The 20,422-nt window shown below is 40.2% G+C and overlaps 1 protein-coding gene and 1 pseudogene across 3 annotated transcripts in view; both read left to right on the forward strand.

The window, feature by feature from the left end:
* GDAP2 (ganglioside induced differentiation associated protein 2) overlaps positions 1-20,422 on the forward strand; it is a 146,766-nt gene that overhangs the window by 91,118 nt on the left and 35,226 nt on the right. The window contains exons 16-17 of one of the 3 annotated variants that reach the window (XR_013348930.1): positions 3,974-4,134; positions 16,118-16,188. The exons of 1 other annotated variant lie outside the window; for it this stretch is intronic. The gene's annotated coding sequence lies outside the window, so the exon portion shown is untranslated. The remainder of the gene's footprint in view (positions 1-3,973; positions 4,135-16,117; positions 16,189-20,422) is intronic. One more of the 3 variants, XR_013348931.1, reaches the window with a different exon arrangement.
* On the forward strand, positions 123-2,550 carry LOC144280529 (polypeptide N-acetylgalactosaminyltransferase 11 pseudogene; annotated as a pseudogene).

A 20,422-nucleotide genomic window follows, 5' to 3' on the forward strand; every position in this document is an offset into this window, starting at 1 on the left:
AATCTATACAAAGGATAGTATGTAGAACCTTTTTTACTTTAGGGGGTTCTGAGGTTTAAAAACATTTTATTGTCTTTGAGCTGGCCAGGTATACTAGTCAAGGCAAAACTAGCTTTTGGGACTGCGGCGCGGGCACTGGGTGAGCCCGTGGCCGCCACCGCGCGCGCTGCAGCGGTTCTTCCCGGGCTGCTCCGCTCGCCGTGGCTCATGCGGCTCGGACCCGGGCTGTGGCGGGAGGGAAAATGCCACGGCCCGAGTCCCAGAAGGCCGGAGTCCTGCGCTGCCGGCGTCGGGGAGATTGAAGATGGCCCTTCAGCTATGCTAGGTCTATAATGGGAAGTGTCACAGTTCGATATTTCTGTTATGGATGCCTTTTTACATCTGCAACCTGGACCGTTTTGCTTTTTATTTATTTCAACTTCAGTGAAGTGACTCAGCCACTTAAGAATGTGCCCATCAAGGGGTCCGGACCCCATGGACCATTTCCCAAAAAATTCTATCCCCGTTTCACTCGAGGCCCAAGTCGAGTATTAGAGTCACAGTTCAAAGTAAACAGAATTGATGATAAGATAGATAATCATGTTGAAGATCCAGAAAAAGGCAACATAAAATTCTCTTCTGAATTGGGTATGATTTTTAATGAACGTGATCAGGAGTTGAGAGACTTGGGCTATCAGAAACATGCCTTCAATATGCTTATCAGTAACCGCTTGGGCTACCACAGAGATGTGCCGGACACAAGGAATGCTGCATGTAGAGACAAGTCTTTCCCTGCAGACCTGCCAGCCGCTAGTGTTGTTATCTGTTTCTACAACGAAGCCTTGTCTGCCTTGCTCCGTACTGTGCACAGTGTTCTAGACCGCACGCCAGCCCAGCTCCTTCATGAAATCATCCTTGTGGATGATGACAGTGACTTTGATGATTTGAAAGGAGAACTAGAGGAGTATGTCCAAAAATACCTCCCTGGAAAAATTAAAGTAATAAGAAACATAAAGCGTGAGGGATTGATTCGAGGAAGGATGATTGGAGCAGCCCACGCAACAGGAGAAGTCCTCGTGTTCCTGGACAGCCACTGTGAAGTAAATGTGATGTGGCTGCAGCCCTTGCTGGCCGCCATCCAGGAGGACCAGCAGACCGTGGTGTGCCCTGTCATTGATATCATCAGTGCAGACACGCTCGCGTACAGCTCGTCCCCTGTCGTGCGGGGAGGTTTCAACTGGGGGCTACACTTCAAGTGGGATCTCGTTCCCCTTTCTGAGCTGGGAGGACCAGAAGGAGCTACTGCACCAATAAAGTCGCCTACAATGGCTGGAGGATTGTTTGCCATGAACAGACACTATTTCAATGAACTTGGACAGTATGACAGTGGCATGGATATCTGGGGAGGAGAAAATTTAGAAATATCATTTCGGATTTGGATGTGTGGAGGTAAACTCTTCATCATCCCTTGCTCTAGAGTTGGACACATTTTCCGAAAAAGACGACCATATGGTTCTCCTGAAGGCCAGGACACCATGACACACAACTCCTTGAGGCTGGCACATGTTTGGGCACATGTTTGGTTGGATGAATATAAGGAGCAGTATTTTTCCTTAAGACCTGATCTGAGGACCAAAAGCTATGGAAATATCAGTGAGCGTGTTGAATTGAGGAAGAAATTGGGTTGTAAATCATTTAAATGGTACCTGGATAATATCTACCCAGAGATGCAGATATCTGGGCCCAACGCCAAACCCCAGCAGCCCATTTTTATCAATAGAGGGCCAAAACGCCCCAAAATCCTTCAGCGTGGAAGGCTCTATCACCTCCAGACTAACAAGTGTCTGGTGGCCCAGGGCCGCCCAAGTCAGAAAGGAGGCCTGGTGGTGCTTAAAGCGTGTGACTACAGTGACCCAACTCAGATTTGGATTTATAACGAAGAGCACGAGTTGGTTTTAAATAACCTCCTTTGCCTGGATATGTCAGAAACTCGCTCGTCAGACCCACCACGACTCATGAAGTGCCACGGGTCAGGAGGATCCCAGCAGTGGACCTTTGGGAAGAGTAATCGGCTATACCAGGTGTCCGTTGGACAGTGCCTGAAAGTGGTCGATCCACTGAGTCACAAAGGCTACGTTGCGATGGCACTCTGTGATGGCTCCTCATCACAACAGTGGCATCTGGAAAGCTAAAGTGGACGCTGTGGCTAGCATGGTAATTCCTCAGTGTTCACCTCATCTGTGAGCTGTGAGGCTTGAGAAGTTGCTGGTACAAGAAAATCCCTGATTTCCTGTTTAAATAGAACCATTTTTGAGAGGATGAGATGACAGATATACTAGAGACTGGAGCACAGAGTGATCATCAGAAAATGAGGAAATCTGATTTACCAAGACATTAACATCATTTCTGAGCTGCTAAGGAATTTCTTGCTTATGGTAAGAAAGTAGACTACAATTTTAACTCTATAAAGGGTCAGGTTTGGACAGGCCAAACCCAGGAGATTGACATTTCTGTTCAAACTTATTTATGCTTTTTAATCCCTTTAATAATAGAATGGCATTTGTCTGATCAGGAACTTGTCATGGTTTCCTTTTTTAGAAGGACTTCATAGGAAACAAATTTTTTTACTTCAATTATCATGTCCAAAATAATTTCAAACAAACTGAATCCACATTACTTTTAACTTCAGAAGGCCTCATTTATAAGATTATATATTTAAGAGGCAGTTAACTATTATAAATTATTTTGGTGAAATATGGTACTATCGACATTTAAAATAAAGGATCCTTTTGATGATTTAAAAAAAAAAAAAGGGATCCCTGGGTGGCGCAGCGGTTTGGCGCCTGCCTTTGGCCCAGGGCGCGATCCTGGAGACCCGGGATCGAATCCCACGTCGGGCTCCCGGTGCACGGAGCCTGCTTCTCCCTCTGCCTGTGTCTCTGCGCCTCTCTCTCTCTCTGTGACTATCATAAATAAATAAAAAATTTAAAAAATAAAAAATAAAAAAAATAAATAAATAAATAAAAAAAAAAACTAGCTTTTGTAATAAGCAAACCCTCCAATTCTCCATAGCATCATTAGGGTAGTTTTATTTCTTGCTCCCATCAGTCCCATCAGGGATTCCATAGATAGCCTCCTATGTGATGGTTCATGGATCCATGTTCCTTCCTTGAGGATTAGCTATATCCCCTTGGGTCTTGGAGTCCTTCCTGCCTTAGCTGGCAGACAAGGAGAGAGAATGAAGAGGAGAAATACTGAGTTCTTAGTCACTTTGGCCTGGAAATGACACACATCATTCTGCCTGCCTCCCAGGAATGAAAGTCAGTCTACCTAGTCCACATAGCTCTACCCACATGCCAGGGAGTTAGGAAATGTAGCTCCAGTTGAAGAGCCCTCTTTGAGTCTCCCTCATCCTGAGAGGGGATGCCGATCTCAGAAAGACAGCTAACTGTCCCTGACGCAGCCAAGTAATGATTGGTAGTAGCAAAGTGAAGAAACTGAGGAAGTGGGAGAAAGGACACAGAGCTAACAGAGAAGAGTCTGAAGCTCAAAGAAGAGAGAGGGTAAGGAGGAGAGAGAACAGATTGGAGCAGCAGCTGTGGGGTGTGAGACTTTGGAAAGAGACCTTTAAGAAATCTTGCTGAGTGTTAATGGTGCAGTTGCTCCTTTGTCAGGCTTCACCAAGCCTTCAGTAGCTGGTGAGAGGGCAGAGGCTAATCTCAAGGCCAGACTTGCATGGGTTAAAGGACCAGAAATTGAATGGTGGTGATGGTTGCACAACATTGTGAATATACCAGAAATTGCTGAATTGCCTACAAAAAGGTGAATTAAATGTTCATTTGAATATAGCTCAATAAAGAAATCATATGAGGAAAATATAGTACCTAGCACCTTTTGAAGACTACTTTTGTGCCATCATTTTACATATCTTGATCATCTCTAATTCCTACTTTAACCTGAAAGGTGGGTAGGTATTAATGTCTCTATTTTATAGGTAACCGAGATTCACCGAGGTTAAATGGCTCAACGTCACATAAGTGGTGGAGTCAGAATTCGCACTCTGAGATCTGCCTGGCTGCAAAGTTGGCATTCTCCCCATGGCCCTGTCTGCTTTCAGGAACAATCGCTGTCCTTTATTGAATGCTAGGTACTGAGGTAGGAACTTATATATGATTTGAATTTCCTCAAAAGTCCTGGGAAGTTGGTGATACTCTTCATTCATAGTTGAGGTCACCAGGGCTCCCAATAGTCAATGATTGTCCCAACTTGACTAAAAGTGGCAATGCAAGGTTTAATTTCCTGTCTGATTTCAAAGCCCCTCAAAGCGCTTTTACTTGGGAGTCCATCAGCAATAATCTACTTACAGCAGGCAATACACCTCTCTCTAACTTTTTAACAAATAAAGCTTGCTTTTCCCTAATGGGAAGGTTATTTTGATTTTAGCAGTATGGCTCAGAGTGTAATCTTTGGACAGACCTAATCTGAGATGTGTTTTACAAATTCCTTGCAAGATAGGTAAAGAAATTGAGTGTAACTATTTAGAAGCTTTGACAGTAATTTGACATTGCCATGACATCTAATTGCATAATCAGTGGGCTTATATTTTACCTTTATTTCATTTTTGTAGTAATTCACTTTTATTGTGTTTTACAAAAGATTCAATCTACCACAGATTGAAAATTTTTAAAAATTATCCTGTACCACAGATAGTTGGGGAGGCATTGATCCAAACCAGAAAATTGTAGCAGATGGGCCCAATCTAGCCCACTACCTAATTTTATAAATAAAAAAGTATTGAAACATAAGCACACTCATTCATTCACATATTGTCTATGGCTGTTCTTATGCTACCATGGTAGTACTAAGTATAGATCTTCCTTGACTTATGTGATAGGGTTAGGTTCCCATAAACCCATCATAAGTTATAAATATCAAAAGTCAAAAATGTGTCTCATACACCTAACTGAGCATCATAGCTTAGCTAGCCCACTTTAAATGTGCTCAGAATGTTTTACATTAGCCTACAGTTAGGAAAAATCATCTAACACAAAGCCTATTTTATATTAAAATATTGGATGGCTCATGTAATTTATTGACTACTGAAAGTGAAAAGACAATGACTATGTGGGATAGAATGGCTGTCAGTAATCAGTTATTTACCCTCATGATCACATGGCTGACTAGGAACTGTGACTGCCGAGGATCATGACAGAATATTGTACCATATGCCACTAGCTTCAGAAAAGATCAAAATTAAAAATTTGAAGTATGGTCTTTACTGAATGTATATCAATTTTAAGTTGAACCACTATAAGTCAAGGACTGTCTGTAGTTGTGACAGAGACCGTATGGCCCACAAAGCCAACAATACTTATTACCTGGACCTTTACAGAAAAAGTTGCTGACCCGTGGCCTAAACCACTGGTTCTTAGCTGTGACTGCTTATCAGGAACACCTGGGAGAGACATTTGACAAATGAATGGCCCTATTTCCAGATATTCTGACTTAATGGCTTGGGGTGCAGTCTATGCAGGTCATTTTAATTGCAGCAAACTTTCAACTGTAGCTGAGAATAAGAATCACTGTGGATGCCAGAGATCCACCCTGAACCTACCGAGTCAGAATTCTGGAGTATGGGGCCAGTACTTGAGTGGGTATGGCTTGAGTATGTTTTGTTAAGTAAATCCCCCACGGGTTATCTAGATGGTTAGCTGGAATTGCAAACCACTGGTGTAGTCTTGAGAGCAATTATTTCAAAGCTGTAATATGTATCATAATTACATGAGGAAGGTGTAAAGAATACAGATTCCCAGGCCTGCCTCTTGTGAATCTAAATAATACACATGGATGGACCTAGGAAGGTGCTTATTCAGCAAACCCCACAAAGCTTCTGGACCAGGGGCATCCTTGGACACACTTTGAGAAACATTGCTTTAGCAATAAGCATTTGGTTTCTGTCCAGGCTTGCTCAGAATGACTTAGATTCTGTGACTCATTTTTCCCTTTGTGAAATGAAGAGAACAATCCCTTCCTAGCCTTACTTTTCCAGGACTATATGAGTTCTGAACATATAATGTATGCAAAAGCATTCTGTTAAAGTAAAGAAAAATGCATGTCGAGAAGCATACTAACTCTCCCTGAGATATAAATGACTGACAGTGTTTTATATAATATATAAATAACTGTTTTATCTCCAGACAGATGTGCATTTCTTCTGAAGGAATCTCCAGAAGAGAATTCAGGCAGCTAGAATAGGCTCAGAGCGGGAGGTCCGGGGTTTTTATGGTACTTTCGCTACATCCTTTGACTCCTGTCCATGTAACAATAGGAAAGAAAAGAATAAAAAGAAACTCTCAGTAGCCTAAGCCTTCATACTGCTTATTTCAATTAATCCTCATGTCATCTCTCTAAGTTAAATATAGCATGCTTGTTTTAAAGATGAGGGAAATCCCCCCTCAGAGGGGTAAAATGATTTGCCTGAAGTCACTGACAGCCAGAATGTGTCAGGGCAGGAATTTAGGGCCCAGGTCATCAGACTCTAAAGCCCACCTTCTTTAAAAAAAAAAAAAAAAAAAAAAAAAAAAGAAGATTTTATGTATTTATGCATGAGAAACAGAGAGACGGAGGCTGAGACATAGGCAGAAGGAGAAGCAGGACACCGGGATCACGACCTGACCCAAAGGCAGACGCTCAACCACGGAGCCACCCAGGTGCACCTTCTTAAGCACTCTGCCAGTCTCCCCTTTTATGTAAAAACCTTGACTAGGAGAGGGAAGAGAAGGCTCCTGGAAGGCCACTCAGCCACCAGGATGTTTCCTTCCAGTGCAGTATTTGCTCAGAATGCCTAAATATGGAGCCTCATACCCCCTGCCTCACTCCACCCCAACTTCACATGTAGGCACAGTGTAGACTCTGCATGATGCAAGCATCCTTGGAAGGACTTGCTCGTTGTTACTGAGCTGACATCATTCCATGATCTGACCATATGGGAGCCGTCAACAGCAAATAGTGCAGAATCCTCAGTATTCTGAGAAGCAGAAGCCCAAGAAAGAAGAAATCACTGATTATGTCCTCCCACCCTACAGGGAAGACAGCAATCCTGGGGACTCCATACTTTTAAAGATTAGCTCTCTGACAGTGGAGAGCAGGAGCAGGCCTAAAACAAAGGGGATCTGCCCTGCAGCACTTCTAAACACATCACCTATTTGAGTTCAGTTGAAATCTGTTGTAGTGAGTTTTGTGAAGTGAGAGGTGTCCAAGATCTGAGATGGTAGAAAGAATGACTAACAGGTGTTTCCCACCAAGACCTCAGACCACCTGAGGGCCCAGCCAGAGGTGCTGGAGGCTTTGTCCAGGAGAAGCTGGAAGAAGTCATCTGTGACCCAGAGCAAGTGTTTTCCAGCCCCAGACCCAGGGAAAGGGAGTTGGCTAAAACAGATATACCCATCCTTCCACCTATTTTACTCTTCCCCATCCCCAGCTTCTCCATGATCCCCTTTTTTGTCCCACCCAGAGTCCCCTTTCTCACCATACATTCTAACTTTTCTTCTCTCCCAGTCCCTCGTGCCTTTGAGCAGTCTTTCTTCTGCTCTATTCAGCAGAATGGCCTTGAGAACAGGAGCCAGGACAGGGCTAATGACCTGCTATTGACCTTCTGCCCTCCAGATCATATCCATCCTTAAGCTTCATTCCCCAGAGGAACACAGAACACAGCAGTAACCTGCTGCAATGTGGAAGAACCATTTTGGTAATGACAACTTTTTGTTGATCTAACTCTGCAGTCAGCAAACCATGGCTCCCAGGTCAAATCCAGCCCACCATTTTATAAGTGAAATTTTATTGAAATACAGCCACACTCATATATTCACATGGTGTCTATGGCTACTTTCATGCTAACAGGGCAAAGGTGAGTAGTTAGGAAATGAATGTCATGGTCATGGTCTGCAAAGAGCCTAAAATATTCACTCTCTGGCTATTCACAGAAAAAATTTGTCAGCTTCTGGTCCAGAATATTCTCTGCTGAGTCTGAAGCCTTGTTTGAATAAGTTCCTCAGTTGTTTCTGCTAGGTAGAAATGGTTTCTGGGTGTTTTCTTCAGAAGTTGCTGAGCCTTTGAAAGATATTAGTGAGTCCTATACAACAGTAAGTTGGTAATAAAAGGAGGAACAAACCCCTTGCCCCCATGGAGCAGCATAGTCACCCCCGTAGTGACCAGGGTACTCCTGCTTAGGAGAGGGAGTGGGGTGGGACTCTCCTCTGCTGACAAGCAGGGCAACAGCTCCCTATGACAAAGCCTTTCACTTTCTTCACCACTCCTCTCAGTGAGAGCCTTTCAGTGCCACAGGGACAAGAACAAAAGAAGTAGCAATGGAAGCTGAACAGTTCTCCATTAATACAATTTTGTGCAACTTTTGTCCAAGCGAGACATATTAACTGGCAAACTCCAAGATCCCACAGCTCTTTGATGACCAAGCCTAGTCGGTTCTGATCTTCCACTTGCCTTCTATTCCTTTCTCCTCATGATGAAACTACTTGACCCATGAAATCACCCCCTCCACCCACAGATAATTGGCTGTTCAGTGTTGGGGTCATTTTAATTTTTGGCTAGATAATATTAATAATGATTTTATTACTACTAGTATTCTTCTATATATGGGGCTTACTCTGACAAGAATTATGTGTTTTACATCATGCATGACAACTTGACCAACTCACAATAGCACCAGATCCCACCCATTGCTTTTTCATGTCCAGGCTCCCCACCATCATGACCGTCCCCAGGGTTGTCATGATACTGTTATGTATCTGGCAACAGAACACAGATCGAGTGGGGCTCCTATTGGTCCTGCTCTGGAAACATCTCTGAGACACTGTAGTATTCAGATGTCTCAGGGGGCCTCTCCCAATTGCTGTGGTGAGGCCACACCATAACTTAAAACAGGCCTTCATCATCATTGCTCTGTAAGTTGCCTCAGAACTTCTACACACTCTGCATATTTGGTTCTAATAGCATCAGGCTCACCAAGACACCCCTGAACCCACACTCACTTCCCCATCCTTGACCTTGATGGAAACTGTTGATTTTGGGATCCCTGGGAGAAGCCTCACTGCTTTGTTCTGCTGACAGTCCATCCTTAGGACCTCTCTGGTACTCTGCTGAAGCTCCTCAGAATCCCAGGATGCCATTCCTTTATTTGTTTATTCAGAGAACAGTACTGAGCATTTCTGTGTGAACAGAATAGATAAGACACCACCCTGACTTCAGAGAAGACTGGGAGCTAAATGGGAGAAAGACAAAGCTGTGTAACAGTCATAGAGCACCAGGTGCTGTGGGAACTTGGGAGTGATGGTTCAAGAAGACTTTCCAGAGGAGTAACACCAAGGTTTTAAAGGATATGTAGGAGCCTGGCAAAGGGATCTAGGAAGATGGAGTTCTAGGCAAGAAGAGAAACATACACTGACCCATAGGCAAAGGAGAAAGTTAAAAAATTTGAAAAAAAAAAAAAAGAATATTTCTATCTTCCTTGACTTATGGAGCCTGCAGATATACCCCACATACTTATGGGGCCTGCCCTGCAGATGTAGTGCACAAGGCCCCAGATTCTACAAGAAGCTTAGCATTACAGGTGACAGCTTCCCCACCATGGGAACTCAGACCAGACTCTGGGAAAGCAGATTCCTGGTATTGTATCACCATGGCAAGATTCCTTCCTCCTTCTAATGCTCTTGACATAGGCTGTGTATCCACCTTACCCTGGCAGGGATTGACCCTTCCATCATTTGAGGAATAGTTTTCTATATATTTCTGATGAGTTTTATTATCTTAAGGTAAGGAACAAGTCTCAAAATGCCTTTTTTGTCCCCTTTCTAGACTCTCCATAACCTCTAAGCCAAATTAGACCACCACCCCATAGTATGGAACTGAAACAAGCCAGATACCACCCCCAACCCCATACCATGTTTGCAACTCTTAGTAATGTTCACTAGGCTCTACTGGGTCCTATGCTATTCTTACACAGTCATGATTAGCAACTGGTTGAAAATTGTAACTTTTATTTGCCTCCATATAGCTTTAACTTAAAAGAGGCATAAAGAAGATTGAGACCCCTCTCCCAGTTCTCAGAAAAAGAAAACATCTAAAACAGTTAATCTGGGGTTTGTGCTTGGCTTTATGGTTTTCATGAGGTTTGTTCAACTGATGCCAGCAACATCTGGAACTGGGAGTGTGTCTGGTCACACTGCAATAAAAGGAGGCTCACTTGGCTGGGCTTCCCTGCAGGAAGAGGCCTAGGAGGCAGAACAGCAGAGAGGGTACAAGGATACTAGAGGCAGTGGGAGTTGGCAGGGGAATGTGGGTTTTGCCTAAGGAGAGACCAGCCATTCCATCTGATTGAGGCAGGGCCCAGCAGGTAGAGAATCACCACCCAAAAGCAGGTACTTTGCACTATTCTGCTCCTTAACCATCCAGTTCCTTTCCTCCTTCGCCTCCCCACTCCTTCATTCACTTCTAGGCTTTTAAAGCTCTTCTGCTCTGAGCCAGGCTGCTAACTCTTGCCTCTAAATCTATTTCCCCAACCTACTCCCATCAAAATATTTCTAACTACCCCTATGTTAAAAAAAAGTATAACAATTTTTTTTAAAAAAACAGCATGTAAAAGGACAAATGCAGGAAATGTCAAAGTTTTAAGACAACAGGGCAAGGGTGATTTCTTTTCCTGCCATAAAAATTCCTTTACTGTTACGATAATCATGTTTTGTTCATAAAAGTAATATATTTTTTATTTCTTTCTCTTTCCCTCCAGATTTTTAAGTCCAATCTATTGCCAGTCTTTGATTGAAAAAAAATAGGTTAAGGTTATATGCTAATTGCTTAAAGCTTCCTATACCCAGAAGCAGCTATTATTTTAAGATCAATTCCTGGAGTCAACTGATAGCTAAATGGTGTTTTCCTAATATCCTTACAGTAGCAGAGTTGAGAGTTTTTGCTAAGGAGCAGGTATAGAATCCCTGAACTTTAACCACTGGTAATGATCTTGATGGTCATCTAGCAAAATCTTCCACCCAGTGATGGAACTCTCCCTAAAACACCCAAACTGGTTGATCATTTCTAGTAATGGGAGCTTATTTCTGTAAGAGATAGATATTCAGTCTTTGGATGGTTTTGTTAGAGAGTTACCTCTTTTGTTTTCTGAAAGAAAAATCTCCCTTCCTAAAGGTTTCTTTTACCAAACCAAGTTAGATCATCTGGAGCCTAAATAAGTCTAATCCATCCCCCACATCATAGTAGGTTAAATATTTCAAAATAGCCATCCCTGAGGAAGGCTTTTCCTCTCTAATCAAAAAATTCTAAAATCCTTAACTCTCTTTGGTGTGACTCATTCACAGCTAACTTGCCCTCCACAAGATCCTCTCTAGTTAGTCAATGTCCCTCTAAAAGTAGGAGTGCATAATTGGGCCCAAACTCCAGATACATTCTGACCATTTGCAAAATAGAGTGTGGATCTTACAGTTCTTCTAGCAACCCTAACAGGATATTTCCCTTGCTGAGCTTAGAACACATATTTCTTCTAGTCTCTGCCTTTCACCATCCCTTTTTCAGACAAGTGGCTGTCAATTCAGCTCTTCCTCCCAACATGTTTTTCCAAGTACATTTTCAAACTAAACAGAGAGCTTTGTTTTTCATCTATGTCTAGTCTGTCTTGTCCACATCTCCCTCAATCTTAGTTCTGGCACTCAACGTGTTAGCTTTCCCTGCACATTTAGAGTCCACTCAAGAACGGTAAGGTGGCCAGAGACAGAGCCCACTTATACCTCCATTCAGGCTGATAGTGAACAATAGCCTTTGGATTGCTCAATCAGCAACAAATCCATACATTTCTATTACTTTTAATCCATAGCTCACTACCTTGTCAGCAAGAACAGAGGAGTTATTTTATCAAAAGTCTTGCTAAGATCATGTTACACTATGCATATGTCTACCTAATCATGATACAAGTCCAATCACCCAATAATGAAAGGAAATTACACTTGCCAGTAACCATGAAACTCCTGGTAGGCACATGATTCTTTTCTAAATGCTAACATATCCTCTGTTAGAAATTTGTGACAGGAATCAATATTAAGTTGACTGCCATTATTTTTTTTTAAATCTACCTTTCCCAGCTTCTAAAAAATCAGGATATTTATTTAACCAACTTCACTTTACTATCATGTCTCCCATTCACGATTTCCTAAAGAATTTTAACAACCACATCTGCAAATTTCTTTAACATTCTGGGACAGAACTCATCTGACCTGGAAATTTAGCTCATATAAGTTGGCTATATACTTGCTCTATCTAGCCCATCTCAGCCTTTTGTTTCTTTCTTCATTTTTTAAATGCTTCCTCCCCATTGTGCTTAATATAATACTTGCCACATTCAAAAGAGTATCACAAATATGTAAACTACAAACACATAAAATATGTGATTATATAAACCATAGTTATATAATACATACAGTAATGTGTAATATAATGAGCACCTGGAAACCCACAAACCAGTATAAAATCCAGAACTTTCCAGTATCTTAAGACTTCCTATTTACTCTTCCCATTTCATCCTTTTGCCTCCTTCTTCTCCCCACTTAGATAAAGGACTATTCTGAATTAAAAAATATAGTTTTATCATTAATATAAACATGTGTTTAGGCAATATATTATTTATTTTTATTTGACTTTGAGCTTTCTGAAAATAATCTTACACGAATAATGTAATCTTCTGGGACTGCTTTTTCCTCACTCAAATTATATTTAAAGAATTCATCCTCATTTTAATGGAGAACTAAAAAGAGATCTGGCAATGAGCCATAGGATCTTAAGCCCAGAGAAATCATAGAATAGCAGCAAGAGTTCCTCCGGTTATAAGGAAGGACGCAGAAGCAATGGAGAATGGCATTCTATGGAGGGAGCAGAAGGGAAGTAGACAGAAATAGAAATGGCACACCAAGAGGGCTAATAGGCCCTGAACTTGAGAAAGGGTGTGCAAACTCCTGGAATATGAAGGCCCTCAGAATCACACTCTAGTTTCAGTCCCTGTGAGTCTTGGCTAGCTAGGTACTATGGCTGGAATTCCACCTCTTTCACTGATATTGTGGCTGCCTACCACGTAGCCCCAGAACTTCACCCACTCTTATGTTGTGTCAATTCCTTTAAATCAGAAGGGGCTCACTTCAAACTCCATCCTTGAAACAATCCCTTACCCACCAATGAGGCAATTAGTTATAAAAATGAACCAGTGGACACCCGGGTGGCTCAGTTGGTTAAGCATCCAACTCTTGATCTCAGCTCAGGTCTTGATCTCAGAGTCATGAGTTCAAGCCCTACATTGTTCAAGCACAGTGTGGAGGCTACTTAAAAAAAGAAAAAATCATCCACATTGTGACATGTAGCTCTTCATTCATATCCACTGTCATATATAATATTCAATTGTTATAATATTTTATTTATCTATCCTTTTGTAGTAGTTTTAAAAACATGTCTGCAAAATTTTAAACACTCCTATCAAAAGGTAATTATTCCTTTTTGCACAGGGGCTGACATTAGTAACTTGCCTTTGACAAATGCAGGAAAAGTGATGCTGTATGATTTCTGAAGCTAAGTTAAAATTTGTTTATTATGTAATTTTCCCACTTCTCTCTCCCTCTCTTCTTCTCTTCTTTCACCCTTTCACCTTCCCCATTTCTCTTTCTTCCTTTCCCCTCTCTTTTTATCTCCTTCACTCCCTACCTCCTTCTCCCCTATTTGGAACCCAGCCATTATGTGACAAGGCAGCAAACTTGTCCTTGGAAAAGTCTCTCTAGTTGTAATGGAGCAGCAGTAAATATAATGTCAGCAGACAGACAGCATCAACCACCAGATATGTGAGTGAGTGCTCCTTCACACAATTTCAGCCGGTCTTCCCCAGGGTAGGCTGACTCTTGGTGGAGAGAGACTAGCTATCCCCTCTAAGCTCTGCTAAAATTGCAGGCTCATGTTGTTGTCATTTTAAGCCACTAAACTTTGAGGTTGTTTGTTACACAGCAAAGGATAACTAAAACAGGACATACAGGTGGTTGTCAGGTTTTTGCTGTTATAAGTAGTGCCGCTCTGAATATTCTTACACTTGTCTCCTAAGTACAAAAGCAAGGATGGGATTGCTAGACCACAGGATAAATAAATGTTCAGCTAATAAGAGTCAAATGATTTTTCAAAATATTTATATCATTCTCCACCCGCACAGTGTGTGGTTTGTTTTTACTGTATTTATTATGTTGTTTTGTTGAAGAGAAAATTTTTAGTTAGTACGTTTCATCTTGTTTAAGATGGTCTTTCTTACCCCAAGATCAGAAAGATGATCTCTAAATTTTATTTTACATTTTAAAAGCTTTGCCTTTGAAATTTTGTTTCATACATCTAGAATTGATTTTATGTGAGGAGTGGGTTAAGGATCCAATTTAACTTTTTTTATATGAATAATCAACTTTCCCAGTACCATTTGTTGAATAGTCCTTTCTCCCCCACTGGTTTGTCATGCCACCTATATCATGTGTCAAAGTTCCATATACATGTAAGCTTATTTCTCTTTTTACATAGTAATCAATTTATCTATGTGTCTATTCCTGTAACTTTATAATAAGTCTTGGTAAATAGTATGGCAAGGATCCTAACATACTCTTCTTTCTCATCCCTAACCTTGTTGAATTCCAAACCAGTTGCAAGTGTGATTGAAACTGCCTGGAATCAATCAATTAGAGATACTTGATATATTTATGATATTGTATCTTTCTATTCATGGACAAAAAAAGCTCTCCATTTACTTGTCTCCTTTTTCCAATAAAAAATTTCTAAATTTCTAGAAACAAATCTTTTGTTAGATTCATTCATTATTTTAGAAATATTTTATTTATGTATTCATGAGAGACACACACAGACAGGCAGAGACATAGGCAGAGGGAGAAGCAGGCTCCATTTAGGTAGCCTGATGTGGGACTCAATCCCAGGACTCCAGGATCACACCTAGGGCCAAAGGCAGATGCTCAACCGCCAAGCCACCCAGGCGTCCCTAGATTCATTCTTAAGTATCTCCTTTTTATTGTTACTACAAATGCTTTCCTTTTTAAAATTGTTTTGTTTCTTGTTGGCATAAAAAAATATGTTTATCTTTTAGCTTGGTCACTTAGCCAGCTGTGTAGCTAACTTCTGTTATCTAATTCTATTGTTTGGGATGTTCAGTGTAGACAAATATATTATCTGGAGAAATCTATTTTGTTCCCCCACCCCCACCCCACATTTTTATGTTTCTCAGTCCTATTGTCATCTTATCATGCTGGCTAAAATTTCCAGTGCAATGTTGAATAGAAGTCATAATGGTGGACATCTTTCTAATTTTGAAGGTAATGCTTCTAACATTCCTTTGTAAGAATGATGTGATTTTTTATGTAAGTTTGTGGTAGTCTTTATCAGAGTAAGAATGTTTCCTCAGGGATGCCTGGGTGGCTCAGTGGTTTAGCACCTGCCTCCAGCCCAGGGCGTGATCCTGGAGTCCTGAAAATGAGTCCCACATCAGGCTCCCTGCATGGAGCCTGCTTCTCCCTCCGCCTGTGTCTCTGTCTCTGTCTCTCTCTTTCTGTCTCTCATGAATAAATAATAAATAAAATCTTTTTTAAAAAAGAATGTTTACTTTATTAATGTGATTTACTAATATTTTCTATCATGAAATAAGTTTGGAATTGTATAAAATGTCATTTTTTAAGAAAAAGGTTAAGGTATAATTTATATACAATAAAATTCGTCTTTTGGAGGATATGGTTCCATGAATTTTAACAAATACATGAAATCATGTAACCACTACTATAGTCAATATGTAAGATCATTTCTGTCACCCTACAAATTCTTTCATGCCACTTTATAGTCATTCGCCTATATTCTTTTTTTTAATTGATGGATTTAGTTTGCTAATATTTTATTTAAGATTTTTATGCATAAATTCATGAGTACTTTTCTTCCTGTTATTTTACTTCTTTTACCATCCTTGACTAGTGTTGGCATTGTGAATATTCTGGCCTCATAAGATTTATTGAATGATGTGGGGAGTGATTTTTCTTTTTCTTCTACTTTATAGAAGAGCTTTGATAAGATTGGAATGATCTGTACCTGTCCCTTGAAAATTTGGTAGAATTCACATGTACATCGGTAAGCTATGCTGTGTTATTTTTTGAACAGTTTTAAATACTACTTCAATTATGTTATAAGGATAGTACTATTAAGGCTTTCTGTTTCTTCTAGAGTCAGATTTTTGACTAGGAATTTGTCAATTTTATCCACATTTCAAATTTACTGGCATAAGTTTGATTATAATATTTCCTTTTAATCACTGCCATATTAATGTAATATTAATATTACATTAATGTAATGTAATATTGTTTAATCGTACATTTCTTTTTTCTTCCTTATCAGTGTTGACACAGGTTTAGTAATTTTATTGGCCTTTTCAAATATTTAACTTTTGGCTTTCTGACACTCTCTGGTATATCTTTGTTTCCTATTTCATTGATTTCTACTCTTATCTTCATTTTCCCTTTCCTTTCTTTGTATTTATTCTGTTGTCCTTTTTCAAAAGTCCTAATCTCATTACATTTTAGGCTTCATCCTTTCCAAGATAAACCTTTAAAGGTATAAATTATCCTCCAAATTCCACTTTAAATGCATGCCACAAGTTTTGATATTTATTATATTAATATTATTATTATTATTCAGAGCTAAGCAATTTAATATCCAGTATGATTTGTTATTTGACTAATTATTAAGAAGTGCTGGGATCCCTGGGTGGCGCAGCGGTTTGGCGCCTGCCTTTGGCTCAGGGCGCGATCCTGGAGACCCGGGATCGAATCCCACGTCGGGCTCCCGGTGCATGGAGCCTGCTTCTCCCTCTGCCTGTGTCTCTGCCTCTCTCTCTCTCTCTCTGTGTGACTATCATAAATAAAAAAAAATAAAAAAAATTAAAAAAAAAAAAAGTGCTTTTAAATTTTCAAATATATAAGAATTTTTCATCTCTTTGCTCTTGACTCTTTTTATTAACTCCTAATTGTACCCTTGTCAGAGAATGTAGTCTTTATGTACCAATTTTAAATTTATTGCAGCTTAATACGAATGTTTCTGTGAATGTTGAGAAGAAGGTGATTTTCTGGCCTTAAGAAGCCAAGTTTATATATGGTCTATATATTAGATCAAGTTCATTAATTATATTCAAATCATCTATTCTACTATGTTCTTTTGGCATGTATTATTTATAATATTTGAGAGAAATGTGTTAAAATCTACTCTGATGACAGATTTATCAATATCATCTTTAAATTTCATCAATGTTTCAGAGTGCTTGGGTACCAAATTTGGTTAAGCATCTGACTCTTGGTTTCAGCTCAGGAATGATTTCAGGGTCATGACATTGAGCCCCATGACAGGCTCCACACTCAGCATGGAGTCTGCTTGAGTTTCTCCCTCTTTCTCTACCTCTCTCCCACTTTATCTAAAATAAATAAATAAATCTTAAAAATATTTCATCACTGTTTCTTTTATATATTTGCTTTATCTCTTACACCATACTTAAAAATCAACTCAAAAGGAATTAATGACTTAAATGGAAGACCTGATACTGTGAAACTCCTAAAGTTTTGGAAAAGCCCCATGGAAGACACTCCATGATGTTGGTCTTGATGATGATTTTTTAGAACCAACACCAAAAGCACAAGCAAGAAAAACAAAAATAAACAAGCGAAACTAAATCAAACTAGAAAGTTTCTGTACAGAAAACACCCAAAAAAGAATGAAAAGCAACCTGCAGAATGACAGATAATATTAGCAAACCATGTATCCACTCTGTGGAGATATATATATATATATATATATATATATATATATATATATATATATCTCCAAATGTATGTATAAAGAGTTAATATCCAAAATATATAAGGAACACTTCCAAGTCAATAGCAAAAATCTGATTAACCAAATTACAAAATAGGCAAAGGACCTGAACAGACATTTTGTCCAAAGAAAACATACAAATGGCCAACACCATTAATCATCAGGGAAATGCAAATCAAAACCACAATGAAATGCCAGCTCATATTCATTAGGATGGCTATTATTAAAAAAGTCAAGAGATGGGTGTCTCAGCCAGTTAAGCACCTGCCTTTGGCTTAAGTTATGATCTCCAGGTTCTGAGATTAAGCCCTGCATCAGGCTCAGTAGGGAGTCTGCTTCTTCCTCCCTCCCTCTGCCCCTCCCCACGACTCGTTCTTTCTCTCTCTCTCAAATAAATAAAATATTTTTAAAAAAGAAAGATTATTGTACAAGAGTAATGTATATAAATCAACCAAGCTCAGCATCTTGAATGGGAACATTTATTATTGTTATTATTATTAATGTTATAAATAACATTTCTATAAATTAATTAAGTGTACATTTTCATAAAGACTACAGTTTACAGAGAAAAAAATGTCAAGAGATAACAAATTCTGGCAAGGACGTAGAGAAAAGGGAAACCTTGTACACTGTTGGTGGGAATGTAAATTCACATAGCCATTACGGAAAACAACATGAAGATTCCTTAAAAAATTAAAAATAGAACTGTCATATGATCCAGCAATCCCACTTCTGGGTATACATTAAATGAAAATAAAATTATTATTATCTCAAAGAAATACCTGCTTTCCCATGTCATCACATGACATTATGCTGATTGGACCTAATGAGTGAGAAGTAGTAACTTCTAGATTAATTGGTAAGACATTTGTGTGTCAGAGTGTGGAAAATAAATCTTACTAGAATTTAGGGGCCTTCTACCTCAGTGAAATTTTTGGGGGTCCAGTGATATGTGACATGTTGAAATATCCCTTCTAAAGTAAAGGGTAAGTTGCTATATCTGGCCTCTCCTACAACCAAGAAAGAGGCACAATACTAGTGGGCTTCTTTTGAGGGCAACATATTATTCATTTGAGTGTGTTACTTCAGGCCACTTATCATGTAACCTGAAAAGCTTCTAGTTTTGAATGGGGTCCAGAACCAGAAAATGCTTTACTACTGGTTCAGGCTGCTGTGTAAGCTGCTCAGCCAGTTGGGCCATACGCTCCAGCAAATCCAATGGTACTTGAAATGTCAGTGGCAGATAGGAATGCTGTTTGGAACCTTTGGTAGGCCCTTATAATCTCTTTGGGATTTTGGAGAAAGGCTGTAAGATCCTCCATGAATAACTACTTTTCTTCTGAGATTCAGCTCTTGGCCTGCTACTGGGCCTTAGTAGAGATTGAACCCTTAACCATGAGCCGCCAACTTACTATGTGACCTGAGCTACCCATCATGAACTGATATCTAACTCACCAAGCCATAAAGTTAGGCATGCACAATAAGCCATCATCAAATGGAAGTGATATATACATGATCAGTCCTGATCAGATCCTGAAGGCATAAAGAAGTACATGAAGAAGTGGCTCAAATGCACATTTTACCTACTACTGCTACCCTACCTTTTCCCTCCCAGCCTGTACATATTGCTTCATGAGAAGTTCCCCACAATCAGCTCACAGAGTAAGAGAAGACTTAAGCCTGGTTTGCAGATACTTCTGCACCATGTACAGGCACCACCCAAAAGTGAACAGCTGTAGAACTACAGCTGTAGATGCCCTTCTCTGGGACATCCCTTAAGTACAACGGTGAAGGGAAATCTTCCCAGTGGGCAGAACGTCAAGCAATGTACTTGGTTATTTACTTTGCTCAGAAAGAGAAATGATAAGACATGCAAATATATACTGATTCATGAGCTGTAGAAAATGGTTTGGCTGGTGGTCAGGGTCTTAGAAGTTACATAATGGAAATTTGGCAACATAATTGGGGAAGAGGTATGTGAATAGATCTCTCTGAATGAGCAAAAAACGTGAAGATATTTGTATTCCATGTGAATGCTTACCAAAGGATAGCCTCAGCAGAGGAGGATTTTTTTTTTTTTTTAGATTTTATTTGAGAGAGAGAGACAGAGAGGGAGCAAGAGAAAGCACAAGCAGTTGGAGGAGCAGAGGGAGAGAGAGAGAAGCGGACTCCCTGCTGAGCAGGGAGCCTGATCCGAGGCTCAATCCCGGGAACCTGTGACCATGGCCTGAGCTGAAGGCAGACGCCTAACCGACTGAGCCACTTAGGTGCCCCCAGAGGAGGATTTTAGTAAGTGTATAGAACAATATTTTGTGGTTAGCAGTCAGCCTCTTTCCCCTTCCACCTCTTGTTATTCCCTAGTGTGCTTATGAACAAAATGACTATAGTGGCAGAGATGAACATTTACCTGGGCCAGCAACATGGGTATCCACTCACCAAGGTCAATCTGGCTATGGTCACCCCTGCCTAGTCCACAAGCAGCAGAAACCAACACCAAGCC

Source organism: Canis aureus, chromosome 12, assembly GCF_053574225.1.
Source record: "Canis aureus isolate CA01 chromosome 12, VMU_Caureus_v.1.0, whole genome shotgun sequence".
Classification (NCBI taxonomy): Eukaryota; Metazoa; Chordata; class Mammalia; order Carnivora; family Canidae; genus Canis; species Canis aureus.